Source organism: Calonectris borealis, chromosome 1, assembly GCF_964195595.1.
Source record: "Calonectris borealis chromosome 1, bCalBor7.hap1.2, whole genome shotgun sequence".
In the NCBI taxonomy this organism is placed as follows: Eukaryota; Metazoa; Chordata; class Aves; order Procellariiformes; family Procellariidae; genus Calonectris; species Calonectris borealis.
The window spans coordinates 79520139-79546073 of NC_134312.1; positions in this window are offsets into that span (position 1 = coordinate 79520139).

Consider the following 25935-nt stretch of genomic DNA (forward strand, 5'->3'; position numbering starts at 1 on the left):
TTTTTTTTTTTTTTTTTTTTTTAATGGTAAATTTGTCCTTAGCTGAGGGACAAACCCAGCTCCCGCTGCCTCCGTGGCAAGGATGCCGAGAGGAATAGATGCGGGCAAAGGCGAGCTAAAAACCCCGTTAGCAGCATCGCTGTAACCAGGTACCGATGAGGACCATCGCCCACACCGGTCGGGCAGCACCGCGGGGGGCGGACCTGCAGCCGGGGCCCCCCCACTGCAGCTTAGCCTGCAGGTCCGCCCCCCCCAACCCCGCTAAAAAGCGGTACCTGCTTTTTGTCAGGTCTTCTGAAGGAGTTAGAGGATGCATTTGGTGGAAGATGGGCCATTTTGGAAGGTATTAGGAATGAAGGAGAAACCCCCCCCTTTCCTCCCGAATTACACACACCACCACCCCCCTTTTTTAGGGGTTAAACCAGAGTGTATTTCCCCAGCGGATACCTAAAGGAATAACCCTGCGGTTTGCTCTCCCGTTTTGATCTCTCGGACCCTTTTCGTTCGTAGGTGGGCGTTTTGTTTCTTAAAAGTGGCTACAAATTACTTATTGTTATTTATTGTAAAGATCTAAAAAAATCTGAATTCGCAGCCTGATAGCAGAGAGGGCTCCTCGCTGTCCTGGCAATTAAAATAAGGGTGTCGGTTGCAATATCTTCAATTTTAAGGGAGAGGTGCTTGAAATCAAGAATGCCCGGTTTTGGTTTTTTTTTTTTTTTTTTTTTTTGAGGCTCTTCCCGCTTAGTATTAAAGTCATGTAGGAAGAAGACATTTCTCCTCCGTGCTCGTTTAGGTTAGCCCTCCCTTGGAAACTCCAGACCGGAGAGAAACAGGCGTGCATGTTTTTTTTTTTTTTTTCTTTTTGAAAGATGTTTGTCACGCTGCAACCATTATTCCGAGGAGCCTGCGATGTTTTCATTCACTGCTCGGTTTTCAAGGCTCCTTTCTTCATATCGCAGCCGGCTCAACTTGAAACTCCGGAGCAGAAATAAGGAGGAAAAAAAAATCAAGGCAAAATAATAATAATAAAAAAAATAAAGCAACCTTCCCCCTTCCCTCCCCATCAGCCTCAAACTAAGCTGCCCCCCAAGCAAGGGTCCCCTTGATCCGCCTCGTCGCTCGGGGAAATTACTCCCCGTCCCGTCGGCACCTTCAAGGGTCATTTTAATCTGTCTGAACTTTGAAACAAAGCTGGTTTCCAAAGGAAATTTCCACTACTGCTGCTGCCTCGCACCAGAGGGCGCCGGGAGCCTTCCCAGGCTGCGGGCTGCTGCCTGCTTTCAAGTGCTGCTGGAGATTAACTCTTTGGGCTCTCTCCCTAAGGGCTTTTTTAACCTTTTCCTTGAAAAATATACAGCCTTATTCTAACATTTTTTTTCTCTAGAATGCGGGTTGGTTTGTTTTATTTTGTTTCGGGTTTGTGTTTGGTGGGGTTTTTTTGCCGCCCTTGTATTGCCCTTTCCTAGCGCTGCAAGGGCTTCACCCTCCTGCAACAGCCCCCCGAGGAGTCTCAGGAGATTTACAGCTTCTCTCCGTCTCTGCTAACTTGGTTCTAATTAAGTCACTGGATCACGTTTGCGTGACATTACCGCGTTTTCCCTCATAATTGTCTGGGATAAAAGTTCGTCTGGCTGTGTTTAAGCTTAAAGGGTCACTTAGGGCTCTTCAAACAGAACAACACTGGAGCACGACCCCAGAGGAAAAGCAGCGAGTAAAACGCTCAAAACCCTTTCACCTGAACACCTGTAGTGTTTCGCTCTGTGCCTGGCGGGTGCGGAGCCAACCCCCCGTGTTAATGGTACACGGTCAGAAGTTTTTTTACACTGAGACCAAAGGAAATTCGGGGTTAGCTTTCCCATGGCATCTGTCACAGGGACACGTCGCGAGAACGTCATGTTTGTGCCTGATGTGTTTCTGTGCCTTAATGACCGCGTCGGATGCTGTGTTGTTGCATCCTTACTTTTCGGACCTATAGGCTGGCATATGCACAACTGCACACACACGACTGCATCGCATCTTGTGCTCAGTACCTGCCTGATTTTAGACCCGTGGGAGGGAAGTATCACGCTGGAGGAGTTTGCCACAGTTCAAAGGGTAGTACAAGAATAAGTAGCCTCAGCCCAAACAGCAAATACTTCAGGAAATTATAGAAGACTTTACCAGTAACAGGGGATTATAAACCCTAAACTTCAACAAGAGCCTTTCTTGTGTTTATCTGCATATGTAAATATTGTTGCTCACCCACTGAGACACAGTTTTCATGGCAATGTAGGTTGATTATTCACTGAAAAAAAAATCAGGAAGGCAATCTGGAAGGTTTTTTTCAGTGTAACTTGTTTTATTCATACATGATGTGTGTGTGTGTGTATATGTACATACATATATAAAAGTACTGAGCAGAAATTATAACAAAGAGCAGGTGGGCAAATCGTTGTTATTATTTACTTCATTTATTTATTATAGCAGTCTGTTTCCAAACATCATACTCAGATTCTGATGAGCAGTATTCATTCTTGCCTGAATATTTAGGAAGCAATTTAGCTGCTTATCCTATACACCTCCCCCTTACTCACTGAAATGTGCTCAGCTGAAAACTACAATGCAAGTATTTCAGAAACTACTCGCTGCTTACATGTTAAAGAGAAAAGAAGATGCAGGCCTGAATGTTGATATCAGGTGACTCCCGTTCTAATACGATGCATACTACCACATTAAAAAATGCTCAGACTTTTTTTTTTAATATAACTTTTAGGAAGCACATAAACATGTTTTCTTCATGACTAATATATTTGTGCTACATTTAGCAATATCAAACTAGATCAAGAACACATCAATGTGGGCTCTGGACATATGCACAGTTTCCAGCAGAGCTTATAATTCCAAGTAAATGATGAGAAGAGATAAATTATTATTATTATTTTATTATTATGAATTTCATACTAGCCAATGCTTAAGTTTCTACGAAAATCTTTGATTAAACCAGCAACTAAAAAAACCCCCACCTTTTGTCTCAGTTCAGTAGCTTCATTGCAAGTTTAGTTTTCCTTTAGTTTTCTTTAGAGATATGAAACTATACAGCTAACTGAGAAATGTCATTATTTTTCATTCTTGTGTTTTGTTTTTTCTTCATTTCAGCTTTTAGATGTGCCAATTGACAACCAGCTGTTTGAGATAAATGTCTGTGGTCAGATAAATCCAGCAGATGCAGTTAAAAAGACGGGCAGATACGCAGTTTGCCTGGGTTATGATTGTTCACTTTGTGAAGGCTGGTGTCCTGATTGCAGTTGATATTTTAAGGGATGTCAAACCGCTAAGAAATGCAGTGGAGGATACTTTAGAGAAAACCTTCTGCTGTTACATTAATATTTAGGGCACTGTAGCAGAGGAATATCTAAAAGACAGGAGAGAAAAAAAAAAACAAACCAAAAAACAGAAGAAGGAAGAATAAACTAAATATTAGGATGTGTCATTTCCATGTTTCCTGTCAACTTTTATCAAGAAGCTAAATATGCTTTTGCTATTCACATATCACTTAGGCTCAATAGAAATGCAAAATGCATGATCTAAAAATTATTAAAAAACCAAGCATAAAACATAAAAACCAAGAAAGAAAAACATTTTAATATTGGAGACTGGTGGAAAAACTCAGTTGAAGAGCAGTTTATTTAAATGAAAACACAGATTTTAAGAATTTATGGGACTGTTTCTTCGTTTATCTCATTCAATTCGCATCTATCAAGCATAAAAAACCAAAACGGATGAAAGGCTGCTGAGTTTACCCAAACTTAAATCCCTTTAAAGGATCAGATTTTATCACTTACTAGTTCATGTTGAGTTTTATCTTTGAAGTGTGTGCGTAAGGTGAGAATGTTTGTCCCAGAGCAAAGAAAACAGTGTGTTGGATATTGTGAGAAAGGATCCTAAAAGGCAACAGATGCTTTCCAATAATAAACTTAGCAATACACTGCGTTTCTCTGTGCCCAATGTGCTGTGCATGGTGGAACTCTGATATTCAGAGCCCACTTACGGTTACCTGCACAGAAGTCTCAATGGACGCTAATGTCTGGCCATGACCGTGACTGACGCTTGACAACTTGCTTGCATTTTTTTTTGGGGGGGGGTCCATTTGGAGAAATTTCTTGACTCTTAGAACAAAATAGGAAAAAAAAAATCATGTTAAAATGCCTCTTGGCCCTTATGCCATTTCCATTGAAGCTGACGGTAAAAATCCTCTTTGACTTTACTGGGAACAGGACTGAGCCATTTTAAATGCTATGTTGTAATATAAATCTTTTAAGTCTTAAATATTTCCATACAGTGGAGCAAAGAAGTCTCAAACGTCATCAGAAAGACTGCTTCTTGTTAGGCTGTTACAATGTGCTATTTCTGTTCAAATAACGTTTACTAATATGAGAGACAAATAGATTTATACAATTTGGAAGTCTGACACTACAGTTGGGTGTTCACAGCTTTTATACATTATGGTATTTATGAAAATAATTTTAACTCTTCGGTTGCATAAAACAAAGCACAGATGTTTCCCAGCAGCATTTCCTCATCAGGCCTTTTAGCTTAGCCTTACTGGAGCGTAGCATAGGATTTGGTTACAGTTAAGCTCAAAACAAAATATTCCAAGAGTACGGAGGCACTACGTGGTAAGGCAAGGGTAAGAAGAGGGAGGAAGGACATGGAAGGAGGAAACAATCTTCTTCTCCAGCTGTCCCAAGTCTTCCACCTGTAGAACCTTAGAAAACTGTAAGTTCTCGTCTTTGGATCTTCTTCCCTCCCTGGCAGTGGCTTTAAAAAGGCTTAAGTGAGAAAACAGTAGGAGAAAAAGCCCTCAAAATATCGTACTCTGGGAAGGTCAGAGAGGTTTCCTTCTCCAGACATACAGGGGCTCCAGGGTTCAAAACTGAACCTCTCTGTGCTCCTGAGTTGCTGTGATGTCCTGTGCCTTCTCATCCAGGAACATGTTGAGGGAGACACGATTTCCATGAATTAGTTGTTTGTTTGTTTGTTTTCCCCTGGAGTTGGTTTGGCTGGGTAAGCACAACTGAACAGCATTCATGTAGTCATTCAGGTCTTATCAGTGATCTTCTAACAGGGGAGTATTGTCCAAGTGACAATTTACCTGATCTCTTGCCAAATACCGCTACAGGTCTCTCTTTCCTTTCTTTTTGTGTGAGCAGGTGTTGTGTCCAACTGTGGTCTCTTGTCAGACACTTAGTTGTAAGCTCTTCAGGAGAGGAACTGTCTTTATAATTGGTGTCTTTACAGCATCTTGTGTAGTGGCCCAGGATTACAAATATTGGTGATAAGCTGCCCTCATCTGAAGAGAGACAGGCTGGTCTTTCCAAATCCGTATTTCCAAGTAGATGATGATTAGCAAAGAGAGAGAGAGCGGGGCGGGGGGGGGCGAATCACCAAAAAAACCCCCAAAAAATCCAAAGAAGAAAAGTGAGAGGGGACAGTATACTTCTTGGTGAGGAAGGAGACTTCCATTGTCTCTGCACTTTCACTGCCTCAGGAAATATCTGCTGCTCCTTGTAAGAAGTGTATGTCCTAAAAATGTTTAAAGGTGTACTACAAGGGAAACCAAAGCCAAAAATGCCAAGCTATAAAGCTGTACAAAGGAAAGATATCTTTCCGTGAGAGGGTTTAAACTGTGGCCTTTTCAGAGAAAAAAGAAATACTACCAACAAAGCCACGACGAAAGCAGAGGAAACAGAAAATACTTCTGTAACAGTACTTGTATGTTTAATAGCAGTTGAGTAACCTTTCCTTGTGCTTTGGGCCTTATCTTGAAGAACATCTTAACTAGATATCTCTCAGGACCATAGTGGTACCGTATAGATCATTCTTTCACGTGTTGTGGGTCAAAAGTGGTCCCAATTGACAAAGGATATCTATCAGCAGAAGCTCAAACCCCTTTAAGTCGATGGCAGCTCGCTTCCTCCAGTAAGGGGAGTGAAAATGCTCTATAATTGCATCCTGAAAGTGTTTACTGATATCTACCTTTAATCACTGAAAGAAGTTCAGTCTCTCTTTGGGAGAGGAGTGAACTTAAACATTTACAGCTAGTGATTACAGCCAGTTGTGCCTTCCGTACCTTCAGCGCCTGAACTGCTGCTGATTCAGAGACTTGTGTGAAGATATAAAAACTGAGCTTCACATCAAAACACTGGGAAAACACAGAGATGGGTATGATGAATACCAAAATAGCTCACAGGATTATAGATCTGCACATAAATGCAAGCATAAAAATGACCAGATTTTTACCAACAGAGCTCTTTGGGCATACTCTAGCTGCGTTAGGAAGAAATATTTTATTCATTGTTCAAATTAGTGCAACATAGTCCATTTTGACGTAATCTTTTCCTTGAAAGAAAATGGGATTCTCTCTGTGGGTATTAGATTGAGTGGGATGGAAGTAGAAATCTCAGTGGGATTTTCAGGTAGGGAAGCAAAGCAAGACTGGGCCTGTACACATGCACTGGCATCAGCAGAGTCTCTGTGACACTCTTCTTGTTGCTTTTGTTTAGTACCTCACCTAAACATGTTCATAACTGCAACTGGAACCCTGAAGCACTGTCAAGTAACGCAAGTGCAATAGGAGAATCAATACAAAAAACTTTACGTATTACTTGTTTTTCACCTAATACATGTCTGAAGCTAAAGCTGCTAAAATATTCCTCTTTTCATTACTTCACTATGGCAAATTCCACTCCTTTACCTTAATGTCAGCCTTATATTCCATTTTATTGTTGGTTTATGGCAACTTTATTTTAGATTGAATTTATGAGCACAAATACCACCATTTAACAATGTTCCCCTGTCCACATTTGTGATACTTTCCAGTGCACTTCAATGGAGCAAAAGGAAAAAAAATATGGTAAAACAGCCTCCTGTTTTGATGAAAAATTGCTAGCAGTTATAACGTAATTAACTTAACCAACAAGGCAATAAAAATTAAGTGCCCTGTTCATGAGTGATGCATATCCCACATTAAGACTAAATTTCCTAGAAGTTATACACTGAAACATTTTCCAACAGGCCTTTACTGTATAACATTCACAAAATTTTGTATTCGACAACATTGTTTCCTTGGGTCTTTTGGAATGCAACAAGAGGACAGCAATTGAGAGAGAAGCAGTGACATACATGACCAAAAAGTTGTGTTTCATCAGTGGGAAAGCTTAGGGAAAATGTTAAAAGAGTTATACATTATATTTTTCCCTGACCAGACTTTACTTGAATGATCAAACCATAGGGTCATTATTTTTTGTACTACTGAGGAAGTAATATTTTTGCTATTTGTAAGTTTTGCTATAGTAGTAACTACCTATCCAATCAGTATCAATTTTTAAACGTCTTTTAATCTCTTGAACAAATATGTTTACAAGAAAAATTCCAGTTTGGTTAGAATCATGGAATGATTTAGGTTGGAAGGGACTTTGGAGGTCATCTGGTCCAACCTCCTACTCAAAGCAGACCTAACCTACTAAGCTGGGTTTGGTGTTTGGTTTTTTTTTAAATTTTTTTTTGTAATTTCAATAGCAGTGTTTTATGGCAATAGTTCTTGCTGAAGAGCTTGTTCCAAACCAGCTTCCATTTACTAGATTTCTTTTTTTATCTTCTCTGCTATGAATCTACCCTGTAGTTACCTTTGGAATCAGCAATCCCTGTTCTTCTTTTAGCAGTTGAAGTTCACAATTTATTCTGCTGTCGCCTCTTGCATTGAAAATGGAAAAGAATGGAGACTAACCTGAAGGGACAGGGTAAAATGCAGTTTGGAAAATGCTGCTTTCTCCTGTGTCAGAGGGTTTATAATACCATATTCTAAAGTACAACCATATCTTCAAATCAAGATTATCGCTTTGAAGCTAAAGGTAATTAAACCATTCTTCCATCTTTAAGCCCAGAAGAAAATGACTTAGTTTTCCATATACTTCCAGAGACGACGAGCTGCTGATTTATGATTCTACTCAAGTTATAGGAGAGCTGAACAAAATGTAAAACTAAAGGCCTAGCTTTGCTCTCAGCTGTTCTGGTATAATTCCAACTCAGCTCCTCTGGTGTGGATGAATTTATTCCAGTTTTACACTGCTGTGACCAAACCAGGATTTATTTTATAGTCTGCATCAAAGACCATTTCCTTCTATTTTCAGAAGATGAGCTTTCTCTGAGTTGGTCTGTAGTCTCTCTCCCCCACACTTTTCCTATTTTATAATTTTTTTAAAAAGTGTATATTTAAAAAACCGACAAACTCTCTACCTGAAAAACTGTTACACACACAGTCTTGCAAACTCTTGTTTTTTAAAGAGCAGTCCCCTGCAGACCATGAAGATGCGCTGTTTAAGTATGAGGAACACTGCTTTTAAGCAGTCCTGGACGCCTTTTATTTAGTTATTTAGTTATTTATTTTTAAACTTGCCTTGTCATTTAGTGACCGCTTTTCTTTACATCAGCTGTACAGATACATATAGGCAAAGCAGCGAGACTTGTTTTGAAACACTCAGAACCAGCTTTTGCAGAAGAGCCCTTTAAAATTGGGAAGGATCCTGTGGAGGATTTGGTCATGTTTAGAAACCATCCAAAGTAGCTATGACAACTTAATGTTCCAGGGCCAAGATCTTGTGCACATACCAAATCTCTGACATTATCCTAGATCCTTATCCAATGTGAAGAGGAAACTGTAAAATTAGAATTGCCTAAAACAACCCCTAGAGAGTATTACTGATTCTTGAGAAGACTTTTTTTTTCTTTACATCTTAAAGACAGCTTTTTCTTAAAAGGTCTAAACGAGGAAATTTGTAAAAGAAAAGAAAAGTGTGAAATGAGTAAGGCATCCACAAACCCCAGAAAAACAGGTTCCCAGCTAGGTCCCTTCTTTGTTACTTGTTGCGATTTCTTTATTCGTCTTCAGTCAGTTAAATGGACTTGGACTGTTTTAGAAGCCTCTAAAATATACTAATATAATTTTCTTGGGTTTATATTTTAAATGGGAGTGGTATCTAATCTGGGTTTCAGCTCCCCCTAATCTGGATCATCTGGGATTAATTCTAAACGCAGCCGAGGAAGGAATGGTCAGGGAGGCTGATCTCAGCAAAGGCGGGTGGTCAGAGTCCGATCGACCACCATGTACCTGGTCCAGGCAGTGCAGATGCTGACTGTATTTTTTTTTTTTTGGTATTACACATGGAACTGAAGCATTCTAACTGATAAAAATCTGCTTTTCTATGTGATGAATACGTTGGCTACAGCGCCTGCAACCTGTGCTTCGTGGTAAAAGCTAGGCTCTGTATTAATTCTCTTAGTTGTTGATTGATTGTTACTATTGTTTCTGCTTCCCATCCCTGCATGTGCATAGCAATGATATTTCTCCACCCTGGCTGCGTTTGAACGCTTTTTGTTTCTCTGGATGTGGCAGGGTTCAGCAAGACAGGTTTTTCTAAAGGAAGAGAGACCTGGAAAATGCATTACTAAAGGTACTGATGTAAAAAAAACAGGTGAATAAATGATGTTTTGGTTTCAGCAGCCATGCTGAGGTTTTGAACATTGGTTCAGGTAGAACCAAACCCAAACATTTTAGTAATGGCATATTAACATAACTGTCTTATACAAAGTATTTCTGGCCACTTTTAATGAAAGTAGAGAGAGAGAGTGATATATCTGGATAAATAGGAGTAGATGGTAATTTTCGTTATTCCTCCCTTCCCCTCTCCTTTTACTAGTAGCCCAGTGAATAGTTACCTGGAGAACTAAAAGGCAAAATGGTCAAATCTCCTTTTTAATGAATTTGGAACAGAAACTGCAAAATGGATATCCTAACTCAAGAGGCAAATGCCCTAACCTTTGCCTTGTGGGGTCACGCTCTTGAATGCTCTTCATCTACTGAATTAATAGAGCCAAAGGATTTTCGTCACTGAAAGAAGATGTTCAGATGTGTTTGCCAGATTTGACATGAGTTAAGGATTGCTTTGATTTGTGAAAACTGCATTTTCAGTGAATAAGTTATTATCCAGGAAAAACTCTCCACCATGACAATGGTTATCTGCAAGTCAGTGTTAACTTGGCAACCTTAATGTTTGGCAGTAGATTTTAACTTTACATAACAGTGAATTATTAATGTACCATATTGGAGGTTTTATGAAGGTATCAAGGTTTCAAGTGTTTTTTAAGTCAGGAAATGCAAAAGATAGGCTTTTTACAGGGGTGTGACTTTAATTATGCTCTATATATCCTGTACATTTAATGATTTTCAATTAAAATAACAATCATTAGGTTAATGCACATATTTAGTAATCAAAGACATGTAATATACTGCCTGAATACAAGCAGTCTTATTTTATGTTTCAAGTTCTTGTTCATTTTTAAAATGACCCATATTAATATTGATTGGCACTGTTTTTCTTCATTTATTTGACACATGACTTAAGATGTCTGACTGGTCCTTGTTCAAGGTATCTGTCACAGGAGTTACAGAATTTCTCTCAGTGAAGATTACTTTGTTTTTAAATCAAGTGAATCAGAAAATATATCTGTAAAAGGCTACAAGGCGCTTAAGGATAGTGGAGGATGCACTTGGTGACAGCAGTTCAAAACAGAGATGTCTGAAGTGGTCTGAGGCTGACATGTATATAGGGATGACACATTACTTGCTTATTCTTTTCATCTTTTTTGTTGACTCATCTTTTTATCTGACTCTCTGGAGTGAGGTATGCTGGATATACTGTGGGTTTTCAAAATAAAATACTGTTGTAACTCACATGTAACTATAAGGAAGAACAAACTGTCATTTTTAACATAAGGCACAGGAAGAAAAGCCCTTTCGCATCACTTTGTTTCCTACTCAAAGCTGTTTATCAAACAGTGTAAGATCTCCGGCTTGTGTTGTTTTTCTGAGGAGCTTCATATAAAGAGGTGTTTTTTTTTTTCCTGGCAAGAAGAATGTGGTCCTATAGCAAAAAGATACTAAATATCAACAAGTAAACAGATAATCTGGCATTAATGTTCAATGTGTTGATTCATTTCTAAATGCATATTAATTTTGTGTAACTTTCCCATCCCTTTTCTAGAATTGAAAGTAGGACATCTATAAGCCCAGCAATTAAACAAATTAACTAAATGCCTTTTTAAAAAAGACTTTGCATGGCAGTGGTCCAACAGGTTCTAAAAAAAGTGGGTGTTTTTTCTCTGCTTTCCAAAGCTGAAGCTGATTCTGCTCCAATGTGCATCATGATCCTGTGTAAAAGGCAGAGCTCCGCCGTCGTGGCTGCGCTGGTGTAACACTCAGCGTGACTGTAACTGTAGACAGATCCTAGACTGAAGCTTACTTAGGCCGGTAGTTGAGATGTACCTTGCGTGAGAACAAAGAGGAGATAAAGATACTGAGAACGGGATGCTGAGAACACAGCAAGAGCTGTTGGCAGGGCTGGTAATAGGTGTCCCTTTGGACTGCAAGAGCCCCTTTGAAAATTCCTGCTCCATAAATCAATTTTCCCCCCCCTGGAAGTTACATTTCCTGTGTGTGCCAGTTTCCACTGGCTGCAGGAACATCTGCTGATGTGATGAGGTTTTCTTTGCCTCAGAAACACTGAGCATTTATGTCCTCGCACTGGCAACTTTCTTATGCTAAAGAGCCTGTCCTAGCAGGATTTTTCCACGTAGTAGAAAAGAGCTGGGTCTTCAGCCAGACCCCAGTGGGACTGTAAATGGCCCTGGTGCTTAGCAGATACTACAGTGAGTAAGAAGTCTCTCTGCCTGCTTCACAGTCACAGCAAAAGGACTGCGCAAAACCATAACCCAGCAGTATATCAGGTTCAAAGTATTTCTTCTGTCACTGCATGCATCTGCCTAAGGTTATCAGAAAACCACAGAGAATTACACCAGTGAGGAAATATTCAAAGGTCAGCCCAGGATCAGTCTGGGTGACAGGTGATGATTGTGTTTTTACTAAGCTTTCTGTCTCTGATACCTGTTGATGTAGGAATGGTCAAGTTCCTGGGAGCTGGCAGCTCCAGGACCCTTTAGTGTACGTGGACGTGTTTGGTTACTCTTCCTTCCCGAGTTGAATGTGAGAAGGTTCGGATGGGTTGCAGTGGTGGCAGACAGAGAAACGTGGCTGTGATGCTCTTTGACCAAAATCAATTGTCCGAAGCACTTCAGCTTGGAAAAGAGGTCACTGAACGATGATACAATAGGAGTCAGTGGAGTGAAGAAGCTGAAGAGGGATTGATTGTCCACTGTTTTCTCCAGTATGAGAAGCAGAGGGCATCAAATAGAGTTTAAATTACTCAATACATAGAAAATATCTCTGGTTTGTGAGTGGAGTCAGTTGGAGGCTGGAGGAATATTCAGGGCACGTATAAAGGCACTGATCTTAGACGCTAGGCCTTCGTAGGGCAGCTGTTTCTGAGGGTTTTTTCCCCTCAGAGGGGAATTTTTAACAGGTACCTTTATCTAGCTTTAGGCCTATATAGTGTGAATTGATCTAGATCTTTTGTGTGTGTGTGTGTGTGTTTGTGTGTATTGATTTAGATAACCAGTAATAAGCATAATCTGTAACCAAGTCGCTTTAGTAATTGTAGTAAACTTGATTAACTTGCTTTGTAACTGTTAAATTAGTCAATGAACAAGTGCTGTCAAAATCTTATGATCTACCTTAAAACTGTGAATGAACTTTAAGTCGCTGCTAAATATATGTAACCCCTTAGGCATAAACCGTTGACCAGGTCTGAGACTAGGGGTAGATCCAGCCACACCTAGACTCCTCTCTGAGAAGGAGTTTAGAAAGCAAGGGGGTCTACTCTGAACCTCGTGACTCAACAGGAGGGTCTTCCTTACCCTTTGTTCTCAATCTTCCTATAAATCATTCCAACACAATTCGGACATGATTTTCCCCGTGTATACTTAATCCATGTAATGAGTAGTAGAGTGAACCTTGCCATCGAATTCTGTTAAGTCGCGCTTTTATAAATTTCTATTAAAATCACTTTTTGCCGATACCTTTGCCAGTGATTCTTTAGGTGGCCTCAAAATCGCTCATTTGCGACAGGAAGTGACGTGGGTCTGGGAACCCTGTGAGTGTGCCTATGTCTACTGCTCCACGAAGAAGTCTCCAACATACGTCCCTAGTGAACCAAGTTGCTGGCAGCTTGGAGTACAAGCTGGCCAACTGGGGCTCCTCACCAGTTGTGTGATGGTAAGAGGGACAGCCTCTTGTGATGGTAAGAGGGGCAGCCACTTTGTGGTCTAGTTGCTGGGAAAGGGAGCGAGAGGAATATGAGTTCGTACAACTGTCTTGGGGGCACGGTGTGGAGGTACACTGGACAGGCATCACTGGGGCTTACAATAGCGCTGGGTGTGAAGTGGCCAGGGAGGTTCATGAGGCAGAGGAGCATTTCAGGGTCTGCGCTTGGGCTACTCTTGCACAGGAGTCGCCCGAGACAGAAGATTGTGGGATTCAAAGCATCCCTCATCTTCTAGGGTAAGCTGTGGGAGGTGCAGTCGCTGCTCATGCAGTGTGCTGGGCAAGCAGCACGGGAGCCACTCAGTCCCACCAAACACAGTCCTACCAGCCCACACACCATCGCTGTTAAGGTCTCACTGAAGGGGATGGAAGTGGTGGCAGAGCTCTCTCAGCAGCCTGCACTGCTGGGGCGGCTGTAGCCTTTGGCCTGTCCTCAGGAGGGACTTGGCCACGGGCCCAGTGGTAGCCTTCTAGGTGTTCTAGAGAGGGCCTCTCTTCCTGCAAGAGATGCATGCACTGGGCTGCGATTTGTATTTGTCACATTTGCCCCTGAGATGAACATCTGCACTTCCTTGTGGATGGGCCCAGGGAGGCGGGTAGCAGGTCTGGACGCGAAGGTCAGCCGAGGGGGGAAGGGGAGCAGAGGAGGAAGCGGTCTCCCACGGCGAGCAGCCCTCTGGTGCTAGGTGGGGCTTCTTTGCTTGCCCCCTGCAAGGACCAGGAAAAGTGCTAAATGGTTGTTTGAATGAAAGTATTAAAGTATTAAAAGTATTTTTGTTTGAATATTAGGAACTAGTCATGCTAGTTATTGATATTGATATCATAGAGATTTGATAATGTAGATATTTAACATCAATATGTTATAGTGTAATGTTTTGACATTACTGAAATGAAATTATTAGTGAGTCAAACACAGTAATTTTGACAAACTGTATGCTGTGGAAAGTTTTCAGTTTCCTATTTCAATTGAAGATTTAAAAAAAAAAATATCCAAATCTCTAAATGAATTTTCTGAAAAATTGGTTGCTTCAAAACAATATTCAAGACGTAAGATACAGAACCAAACAGAGTATATTAGTGGTTCTCTTCTTGGGAGCAACCTGTTTGTTGGCCAGAGACTGACAGGTCAGCAAATAAGACTGCGGTCAGACTAGCTTCTGTAAATGGGCAGAGAACATGGTATAAGGCCTGTGGCTTTCCCCCCAGGGAGGAAATGATCTAGCACCAGCCTAGAGACAGTGGTAGCACTCTGAGAAGCCCAGAGATGGAAGAATGAAATAGTTTTTTCCCAAACTAGAAAAGCCTTTGCCCCAAGTATTTTTAACCCACATATTTCAGAACATGTCAGACAATTGATTAGCAATCCGTTGCTGAAGTGATGTATTTATCTGCTGCGTGGTTTCACTTAGCAGCTACAACACGTACAGCAAAGAGTTGAAAAAAAGAACTAGAACTCTAGGCAACATCTTTTATTCAAAACAGATGTATTATTTGGTATATGTTTAACATTCTCCGCATAATCCCAACTTGATCCTTAACCATCATGCATTACAGCGTTGCTTTTAAAGATGAAAATGGGCTGCTAAAACGCTGCCCATATAATCTGAATTATTTTCAGCCCTGTTGTTAAAGCTTAGAGATAAAATTATCTTTTGAACCAAGGTTGAAGGCATTGTGTTTGATATATTGGTATAATTCCTGCAATATAAATACTCATAAATTAAGTTAGTGGTACGGTATGATTTCCTGTAATCTGTTTCCAGAATCAATATTTTATTGAATGAACTTCTTATTTTAACTTCTCACTTACTGACCCAGTGGCACAGCTGTAATGTGTGCTTGATCACTCACTCTCCTTTATTATTTTTTTTTAATCAGACTTGACTACGCAGCAGTGTAGACAGGGCATGTTTTTGGAAGCATTGCACTTAATATTGTGTGGAGAGGGATTGAAAATAGCACTATCGTGCCCTAATGTAGAGACTCCCATCTAAACATCCTGTAGTAATTTAGAAAATGGCTATGTAACATTACCCCTATTTTATGGGCAGGAAAACTGAAGCCATGATTATTTCCTTCTTAAAGGATGCTTAACTTTAAGCACCTAGTATTACATTTACTTTTCTAAACGTGGATTTTATTTTTAAAAATCCTTTATACACAGCAATTATCACTTAGTTCATTACCTGAGATTTATTGCAAGCTTCTGCCAATGAGTGTGTAACCTCATGCACACCAAAAGATTGTTTATTCTGAGCAAGTAAAATTATATCTCACCTATGGCACCGTGCTGGGAATGTGTTAATGGCTAAAAGCAGCAGTAGATGAAGATGCTCTGCGGTTGATTTGTGGCTGGGGTGGTCCATTGACATGTGGTAGCTCAGCCTTCTCTGGTTTTTAGCCCTCGTGACTGCATGAACAAGCCAAACTTCAAGTAGCATGTGCCATGTGCTGCTCTGTGCCTCTTTCGGTTTGCATTACAGTAGCATAAATTAGTTATTATTAGTAGTAGTGTTAGTAGGATTAAACCTTTTGCTGTATATTCTCCCCAGCAGGCAGTACTTGATCTACTTCTGATGCAGAGGCAGTGACAAAGATAGATGGCAATTTGGAATTGTTCCCTTGGTTGACTTTAGACAAAATTATGCAGACTGCAGAGAAGCAGATTTGTGTGCTTTCTTCCCCTCATGTTACTTGTACGTAATTATACAATTCCCACATAACTCTCTACAAGTCAACTGTCCCCTGTATTTAGAAGTTATCTAGTGCAAACAGTCTTCTAGACTAGAAGGACTGGTAGTCAGAGGCACTTCCCCCTACTCAGTAAAACCCAACGAGAGCGAGATCAGTTGTCTGGTTAAGAATATAGAAAGGCAGAAACAATGACATGCATTTGGGGAACATTTTAGAGAATAGACATCACGGCTGGCTAAAATAAAATATGATAAAAAATGAAAACCCTACAATGAACACTTGAAAAAAGCAACCAGAAATACTCAGTGTTGTTGGTCCTGATGGTCTTACACTTAATGGTTTCATGCATCTCCTGTGAAAGAAACCTTGTCCTGAAAGCAGAATTGCAGCTTTCATCACTTAACCATTCTTGATCATAGAGGAAACTTGGGTATATGAAATCTATCATCTGAAAAAGACAACAAAACTCTCTTTTTTTTTTTTTTAAATAATCTCAAAGTTACTAATATAAATTTTCCTTCTAGAAAAGCCTATGATTTTTGCAAGTGCTTAGACTGGAAATACTGAAATACTTACTTAATAATAATAATAAATATAATTAATATAATAAATCAAATACTTATTTAATAAATACTTATTTAGCATATTGATACCAAATCATGCTACCTTCTTCAACAACATCAGCTTCGTAGTAATGCCTAGCTCCTGTGCTGTATCCTTTTCAGGAACACAAAATTTACTAGTAATCACCATCAGTCCACACATACCTTCAGGTACTCCAAGTCTCCCTGGAGCTTTGGGTTGCTACAGCAAAACCTGTTGCTACATCTTTAAGCTGCAGAGCCAATGATTTTATGATCTCCCTCTCTTCAAACAGTTCCTTTCTTCCTTTGCCCTTGCTTGTTCTGTGTCTGTGCTTTATAGGCTACACCACATTTAAACGTACAGTGATCCCACTGGGGGGTTTTGGGGGTGGAGGCGGGGAATGCAGGGCAAGTACTAACAGAAAAATCGCTCTTTCTGTGGTGGCCAGAACAACTGTATTAGTTGAAACCACTTTTTTTTATCAGCATTTAAAAATGATTTTCTGATGTGGTAAAAACTATTGTATAGATGGAGTTCAAGAAGCTGGAGGATATGTGAGAGCATATTTTTATAAAGGGGAAACTGGATTGGTTTATATTTAGGGGTTCTGTACTTAAAACGTCTCTACAGATGAAATTTCCAATTTCTTTGTCCTCAGATATTTCATTCCAGATGGGCAAACAGAGAATAAGCAAGAAGGTTGAAGTTGTTGCCTTCATAGTCGCAGTCTGAATACTTCTACTTGCACATCCTGGTCTGTAGGTTTATATGTGGATGATGCCACCATAAAACTCCGAGACATCACAGATATACTGCCAATTCATTTGTAGTCCTATCACTGAGAAATCACCTGAAGCCAGCAAATACTGACTTTATATGAGCATGATATGAACCTGGCATCTAGCCTCATTTTCCTCCACGGAATTGCCCAGCACATTGCTCTCAATGCCTCCAAGTAACTTAAACTCCATGAAAGCTGATGTCATTTACCAATGGAGTTTAAAATGGAATTTGCAAGATCTGATGTTCTTGAGAGCAGCCGTGTAGTCCTGTAGCATGAAGGAAACAGACCTCCAAAAGATGCACCATAAGAAAAGAGCAAGGAAAAGGCCAGTCCTGGAAAATGCATCGCCATAACAAAAAAGCACAGCAGTCTGGAGGAACAATGAATTGGAGCAGAATAATATTATATCAGCTCTATATGCTTTTAATAAATAGTTGGAAAGTCTTCCACAAGGAGTTTCTGTTCAGTTTTATCTCATTCAGGGATAGAAGTTGTTAATTTGGTTCCACAAAGAGCTGAACTTCCCGAGCAGGCACACGTCAGAAGTTCTGTTACGTTGGCATAGGAAGTTATTTCTTTTGTAAAACATTTCAGATTTATGTTCTCACTTCAAACAGAACTAAACGCATAGGGCCTGATCCAGAGCCCTCTGAAGTCACTGGTATCTGCACACTGACTTCTATGAGCTTTTGGTTTTTTGTGCTCCTTTTTTTATGGATTGCCATTTATACAACAGTTTTAAAAATTCAGAGAACTCAAAGCACACAAAGAATTTGCACAGCCTATACAAGGGTGACAGTGCAGTACAACAGTTCAGGATAGAAAGGGAAGGATACTGCATCCAACAAAACCAACCCCTAACTTCCCTGCTATTTGCTGACTAAGCATAAAGACAGTTTTCCAACTCTCCGTTGACTGGATGCAACTGGCAGCTTACTGCCTGGGTTCATGTTTCTCCCGGTAAACTGCTATTCATCTAGTCTCAAACCTACAGAGTAAAGGAACCAGATAATCAATGACACTCTCATCTGTCCATATTTAAACATTTATGGGATAGATGTTGACAGATGATCTCACCATCCAAGTTCCCTTTGTAGTTGACGGAAGGACAAAGACATTTCTGTCTCATATTTTTCTATACTCATTTGCAAATAAGTAAATGTATATACATATATACAAATCTAAAAACTCACAATGGTTATTTTAAATGGTATCATGACAAAACTTAAGGAATAGAATTAGATGCTTTTACTTAGGCTTGTTTTTTTGCCTACACTTTGCCAATGCGAAGTAAAGTCAGTGTGCCTTGAGCAGCCAGAAGTATATATATTTTATATATATATTATATATATTTTTTTTAATATATATAATATAATCTATTGGAACTCCAGCAAAAATATGTACAGCAGATATAAATACAAATAAAATTCAGGGTAGGTGACATCTTTCTTGGGTATGTATGACTGGATATTCTGTTTACAAATAGCTGTTATATTAAGGGTGTGGGAACATCTACAGATATCTGAGCTGAATCTGCATTCTGGCCACGTTAATAAGGCATTCAGCATCCTGCTCTCTTCTGGGCTTTTGCATTACCGGACCGAAAGCTGTACCATCATTAATGCAGAGAGAGATTCTTTTTTGTCCTGTGTCCAGTTGATCAACTTTCCCCTTGTGCTTCATCCTGCTGTCTCCCTCCGAAAGAGAGCTGCAAGCTGGGAGTCACAAACCCCAGAGAGTGCTTAGTTTCCTGTGAATAGATGCAACCGCTGCTATCTTTGTACAAAACCATTTATCTTAGTATAAAATCAGTATCTTGTCCAGCCCCAAAAGCTTTTCTGACAAGGCTAAACTCAAGAGAACTCTCAGTCCTCCCTCAACACATGTAATTTTGTCCATCATGAAGGTTGCAAAAACAGCTGTCCTGGCACATCTGGGATCACAAGGAGACTGATTAAAAACCTGGAAGACAGACACTTCCCAGTCTGAGCTTTCTGTCATGGAAGCAGGCACCATAATGCAAACCTGACTGATCTGTGGCAAAAAAAAAAAAAACGATGGAAAATGTCTTTGTAGTCAGTTGCTGTTTCCTAGTTGTTCATGAACTGATGGAGCCCTCTCATGTTTCATTAACGTAATCAGTGAGTCGTCATTGTAAGCCGACAAGACAGGCAGATAGATTTGGAGGAGTTCTTGAATGCAGACAGAAGTAAGTGTTATGTACTTAGGAGATCTGTGTTTGACTGATAACAGCTCAGTCCAATTTGTAGGCCTACGGCATATCTACACTGGAGTGAAGTGCCATGATGTTTTTTTATTGCGATCCTGATTGCTTTGGTAGGGTGAGCCAGCAGACAAAGTGAAGAGTGAGAAGAAAACCAAGCACAATGAGCTGGCCCGTTCCCGCAGGATGCAGAGTCTCTGCTGGCACAGCGGGGTTCTGCTGCTGCCCGTGATGGTCCTCTCCTGGGCAGGGGTGGCATGAGGATCTCTGCACCCCACAATTTCACTGCACAGGTCCTGGTGGCACACCGAGTTATGATTGAAAGCTAGTAATTCTCTCCTCTTCCTCATGTCTTGATGCAGAAAAGATTTCACTAGTCCTGTCAAAAGAGAAGTTCCATTAGTGTAATTAAAAACTACTCATTTAATACAAAAGTCTCGTATTGCAGCAAACTGGCTGTTTTGTCCGCAGAAAACCGACCATGTTTTCATTTAAGCCATATCCCATTACTGGTGTTTTCATATTTGTGCTACTTTTACATAAAGTTTACTGGCAAAATATGTCTTTCCTCTTGCGTGTTTACGTGTTTCATGGTTCAGCACATCTGCGGAACTGTTTAGCTATCAACAGAACTAATGCAACACAAAACCTCTGATCTCACTGTGGCTTTCTCTCATCAGCTTGGATATTATGCTTCAATTATTCTTAAAGGTAGGTTTTAGCTCCGAGCTGTTCCTCACTCTTCTGCCTCCTGGGGAGGAGCATTCATCTGCTGAAGATACTTTGGATGTCGGTGTATGATTGTGTCCCGCTCAGCTGCAGGAACCAGTGAGTATGTAAACGTGAACACACTTAGAGATGGGCAACCTGCGTTAGACACATCCACCTGGAGTTTTATCTTAGCAGGGACACAGAATCCCCCTTTCTAGAGCTTGCAGGGCACTGTGTGGGGATGGGTGGCTACTTGTCATCGATCCTTAACGGGAGTTGGGTGTCTCTTGTGCCTCTGAAAAATCACCCCAATCTGACTCGAGAAAGTCACTTTTCTCTATCTTAGCAGCCAGTTCTCTCACCATATTATTTCACATTTCTAGCACTGTGGGAACATCATGTTCATACATGAGGGAGGAACTTAACTCTCTGAGTGGACCTGTGTGTCATTGGTTTAGTGATATTGTTCAGATAAGGAAAGAAATGCTACATGATGGTGCTTATTCATGCTTGTGATAAAACAGTATCACACCAGCTGCTGTACAAGCTTACTTTCGAAATTATCTGCGGAGTAGCTTTCACCTTCATAAATGCACACAGGAGAAGTGGGTTGGTTGTATTAGCATGAGCCTTCAAAAAGGAAAGTGATATATTATGCAACTGATTCTTAGTTTTCAAATCTTCACAGGTGAAAGAGGCACACATTGATCAGGACAGCCACATGTGAGCCAGTTGAATTGGGAAAAAAGCTTGCAGTGGCTCAGTATATAACTGTTGATTAAACGTGTCCAGGAACGTCCTGGGCTCAGGGGCCAGTTGGCCTGGAACAGCCCACATTTACATTAGTAAACTACTGGTCCCTAAACCAGGGTGTTTGCATGCAAATTGCCTATTGGGAGCGGTCTCTGGGATGTTTCAGCTGCCAAACTGTGGCCAGGAATTATTTGGAAGAGCTTTAGTCGGCCCAGGCCAAGCAGTGCCAGTGGCCGTGCTACGGTGCCGTCGGTCCTGTCCCAGGGCACACAAACAGCTCAGGCACTGAATTTATTAGTCTGTACGCAGCTACCGATTTCCACGGTTCCTCGGTTCTTAAGCATGCCGAGGCCATGGTCTTACTTATAGGCATTAGTTATTGCTTCACTGCCGGTGGCCTTCTCTAGAGCTCTGAGGTGTACTTTACTTATAAATCATGGCATATTTTAAATTCTGTGATGGTAAAAGTACAGAAGGTATGAAGTTCTTCTTGATAGTAAGCATGCTGAATTGCCTTTCTTTTTGAAAAGAGCAGAGAAGAGACATACCAAACAGGTAAATCATACCTGACTGATCTCCTTGACTTCCAAGATAAAATCACTGGATTTGTGGAGGAGGGGAGAGCCCTGGATGTCACTTTAGCAAGGCCTTTCAACATTGTCCTCCACAACGTTGTCGTGCCCAAGTTAGGACTTTATGGTCTGCATGGGTGGACAAATAGATGCATAAAAAAATGTTTGGATGGTCAGGATCAGAGGGCAGTGATTAATGGGCTGTACTCTAGCAGGAGGTCAGTGACAAGGGGAGCACCACAGGGTGCTCCCAGGTCTCCTGGGACCAAGCCTGTTCAGCAATGACCTGGAGGAGGTGATGGAGTGCATGTTTATGGAGTTTGCAGATAACACCAAATTGGAGGGAGCAACTGATACACCTGAGGGCAGGGCTGCCATTCAGAGGGACCTAGACAGGCTGGAGGAATGGGTCAACAGCAACCCTACAAAATTCTACAGGAATAAATGCAAGGTCCTGTGCTTGGGAGGGAAGACTCCCTTTGCAGTGATACAGGCTGGGGGCTGGGGAGCAGCTCTGCAGGAATGGCCCTGGGGGTCTTGGCAGGCAGCAAGCTGAGCATGAGCCAGCCCTGTGCCCTGGCAGTGATGACGGCTAACGGCATCCTTGGCTGTATTAACAGGAGCACAGTCAGTAGGTTGAGGGAAGTTACCATCCTCCTTTACCCAGCACTTGTTAGACTGCACTTACAATACTGTTTTACCCACCACTCCTGATACAAGAAAGGCATCAATGAAAGGAAGCAAGTTCAGTGGAGGACCACGAGGATGGCCTGGGGCTACAGCACTTGTCTGGTGAGGAGAGGCTGAGGGAACTGGACTTGTTCAGCCTGGAGAAGAGATGGCTTCAGGGGGAACTGAGGGCCCTCCACTACCCACAAGGAAGTTACCAAGAATATGGATCCAGACTGTTCATAGTGGTGTGTGGTAGGAGGATGAGAGACAAAGGACTTAAGTTGAAACAAGAGATGTTCATGCTGGATATAAAACCCCCACTTTTTCACCAAGAGGCAAGTCAAGCAATGGAAGAAGCTGGACAGAGAGGCTGTGCAGCCTCCATGCTCGGAGGCTTTCAAGACCCAGCTGAGTGAAGCCCTGAGCAACCTGGTTTGACCTCATAGTTGTCCCCGCATTGAGCAGGAGGTTGGACTGAGGTCCCTTCCAACCCGAATTATTCTGTGAAACAGGGTCAGATCCTCTGTGATTCACTGAGGCTCCCCCTAAAAGGTGATTGCATGCTCGGCTCATGACAATGTTAGTGAGGTGATGGCTTTTTTACAGCATCATCCCTACACAATGGCTATAAATGGATAGAAAATACGTGCAGATTTAAAATGTTAAAACCACAGGTGTAATAAATATCTCAGTTTAATGTCAGTGAGTTAATGCTGAGAAGGTAAAACAGAACATCAGATGTTCTTTTTTTTCCCCAAAACCCAACTAACTTCACAGACAGAGGATATCATAGAAGCAGTTTATGAATAACCTATTTCAACAACAGGATTTGTGGCTTGCATATCATTGTGGTAACACTACTGCAGCTGCTCTTTCAACAGTTTGGCTTACACATATGCACTTCACCCAGCAATTAAAATACATATTTTTAGTAGCGTGGTAATTCAACACGTAAAATTTCCTGGGTGGGCTGCAAATCCCTAATTATATGTTTTCACAAGTCATTAAAGTTTCTTAACCTTTTTGCCTAATTGTTGTTCTTACTCTCCTTTCCACCTTACAATGTCTCAACTGAGATTATTTTTTAGAAAGCTAAGAGGCAGGCGGTCTTTCCAGGGAAAAAGAACAACTAAAAATATTTCTATACGGTATTCATTCAGTGGCAGTGTCTTGTACCGTATTACATGAGATTACTGATCTAATGTAATTTGACATTTTACAAGAACATGAAGCATCAGCCCAAAACTGTCATAAGATATGAAAGCGCTTACGCCAGACCTAGAAAGCACTGTAGAGAGATAACACGCCAACTAGATGTGTCCATTTGTGTTACTTGCAGTCAATGGAAGACAGCATTTTCATCCTTCCTTCCAGATAAACCATCTGTACTAGTTATGAATGAGAGGCTGAACCTGTGAATTACTCAGCTTGTTTATCAAGAACAGCAAGGGCCTAATTCTTCCCCTTACCTGGCACAAAGCATTACTTTTGATCTTAGTGGGAGCTTCTGGGCTATTCAGTGTAATTAGGGTGTCCCAGTCAGGCTGGTATCTTCTGAAAATATTTGCCACTATTCCCATTTCGAGACTGTAGTACTGATGGAAGGCAGCAATGATCCTCTGGAGTGGCCACCTAGTTATTAAGAAGTAGCCTAAATGTAAAAGATAAACCCTGGTAACAAGTTTCAACCACCAACAGCACCGGCTGAATTTGAAAGATGAGCCTAAAGTTGAAATATCACCCATCTCATAAGCCATCTGGCTGTCTTTCCTTTCCTACTTACTTAAACACAGTTTTGTACAGGCCATTCTTCTTTGGGTTTTCCCATTCAATATGGACAGACTTGCCTCCTCTTCCCAGCTCCTGACCCCCCCAGACTCCTGGAGGGATGCGGTCTGACCCAGCTGTGCCGGATCCCTGGAGGTGGCGGGGCTGAGGGGGATGAATTCTGCAGCCTTTGATCACAGATCTCCTCTCCTACAAAACATCTGTGACGGGTTGCTGATGACTCTTGCTACCGTGATTCTCTGGCTTTGGAGTGGCCATGTGTTCAAGTATAAATTGATAGGCCACTTGGGCCTAATCTATCATTTGATTTTCCTGCTTGTCGGGGGTACTGGGAAATTTAAATCTACTTACTTAAGCCATACTATGGAAGGATGCAATATAGAGGTAAGCTGACTAATGTGATGGCTGACTGGCCACATCTTGTTAGTAAAGAAAAAAAAGTATCAATATTTGATGTATCTTTTATGGCCCTTCCACATTGTTTCCATTAGACATCATATTTCTTGTATCTATTAGCTTATCACTAGGAAAAAAAATGGATTTATCTTCATTGATATCAATCTAACTTAATCATAGGAAAATTAGAGTGCTAAATTAGGCATACACTTGGGACTTCTGTATCAAAAAACCTGAAATACTCATAATCCTTCTCCACTTCCCATAGGGTTGCCCTTTCAAAAACAAATGTAACTCATGTAGCCGTCTGATCCTTGTTTCCTTTTGAAACGCCTATCTATATAATTATACCAAGTCACACAGTTTTAGTTCTCCCCTAACGGAAGTCAGCAGCAAAATTTCCATTGCTTTTAACAGAGAAGGAACAGCTAGTACCAGTGCTAGTTAAAGTATGTAGAAATTTTTCAGCTGGTTTTAGTGGAAGCTGGAATAAGCCCCTGTTCTCCATTTGAAGTTCTGACCCATTTAGTTTGATCTTTCACCAAAGACGTTTTCCTGCAGCTGTTGCCCAGTTTACATTGGTTAAGATGTCCCAAATCTCGATTGCTGATTACACCAGGTAACCTTGCCTGTCATGAGAAGGCAAAGGAAATGTTGATGTCTGGCTTTTCAGTCCTTCCTCTCACTATTAAATTACATATCTTTCTAATAAAAGAAGGCTTGACCCAAAGGCTGCTGAAATCAGCGGAAAGGCATCCACTGAAAAGGGTTTTAAATAAGGCCTACCATTTTGAAGGCAATTAACTCACATACAGCCATTCCTTCGTGATGGATATTTGCAGCTGGGGCTAATAATAGTCTTTAATGTTCTTTCTGATAAATCTCTTGTAATATGTTTAATATGTCCAGTGTTAACTTACATTTCAAGCACTAAATATGTTTATCTCTACTGGGAGTTATCAAATGTAAACACATAAAAATGCTGTGACTATTTAACCCCTGCAAACTAAGATCATTCTGTAGGATCAAAATCTCTGGATAGAATTATTTCCTTTTTTAGCATCCTTTGATGGAAAGAAGTTCATCCTGGACCTTGAAAGTTTATCTTTATCAGATTCCCTGATAGATACTGTCATTCTGGTTCTTTGCTTTTGCTTTTTTTTGGAGCATCTCTACATACTGTATTCTCTGCAAAAATTGCGTATCAATGGAGGGGAGTTTTGTACCTATGCTAGTCATCAACATATTATACAATGCAAATTTTGCTTACAAGTACATTTCTGAATAAGGTTTTACATGTTGCAGCGCCACTTCCTATCTTCCTCTTGTATATCCGTTTCTGACCCAAGCAGACTGAGGGACAGGCCTGTACGCTCACAGCTATGCCTTGCTCCACACGTAGAGAAGAGGAGGTGGAAATGTCACTAGAATCTCTTCCTCCTCCTCTTCCTCTCTGTAACCAGTCACGTTTTCCAAAACCGGCGTCAGCTGCGAAATCAGAATC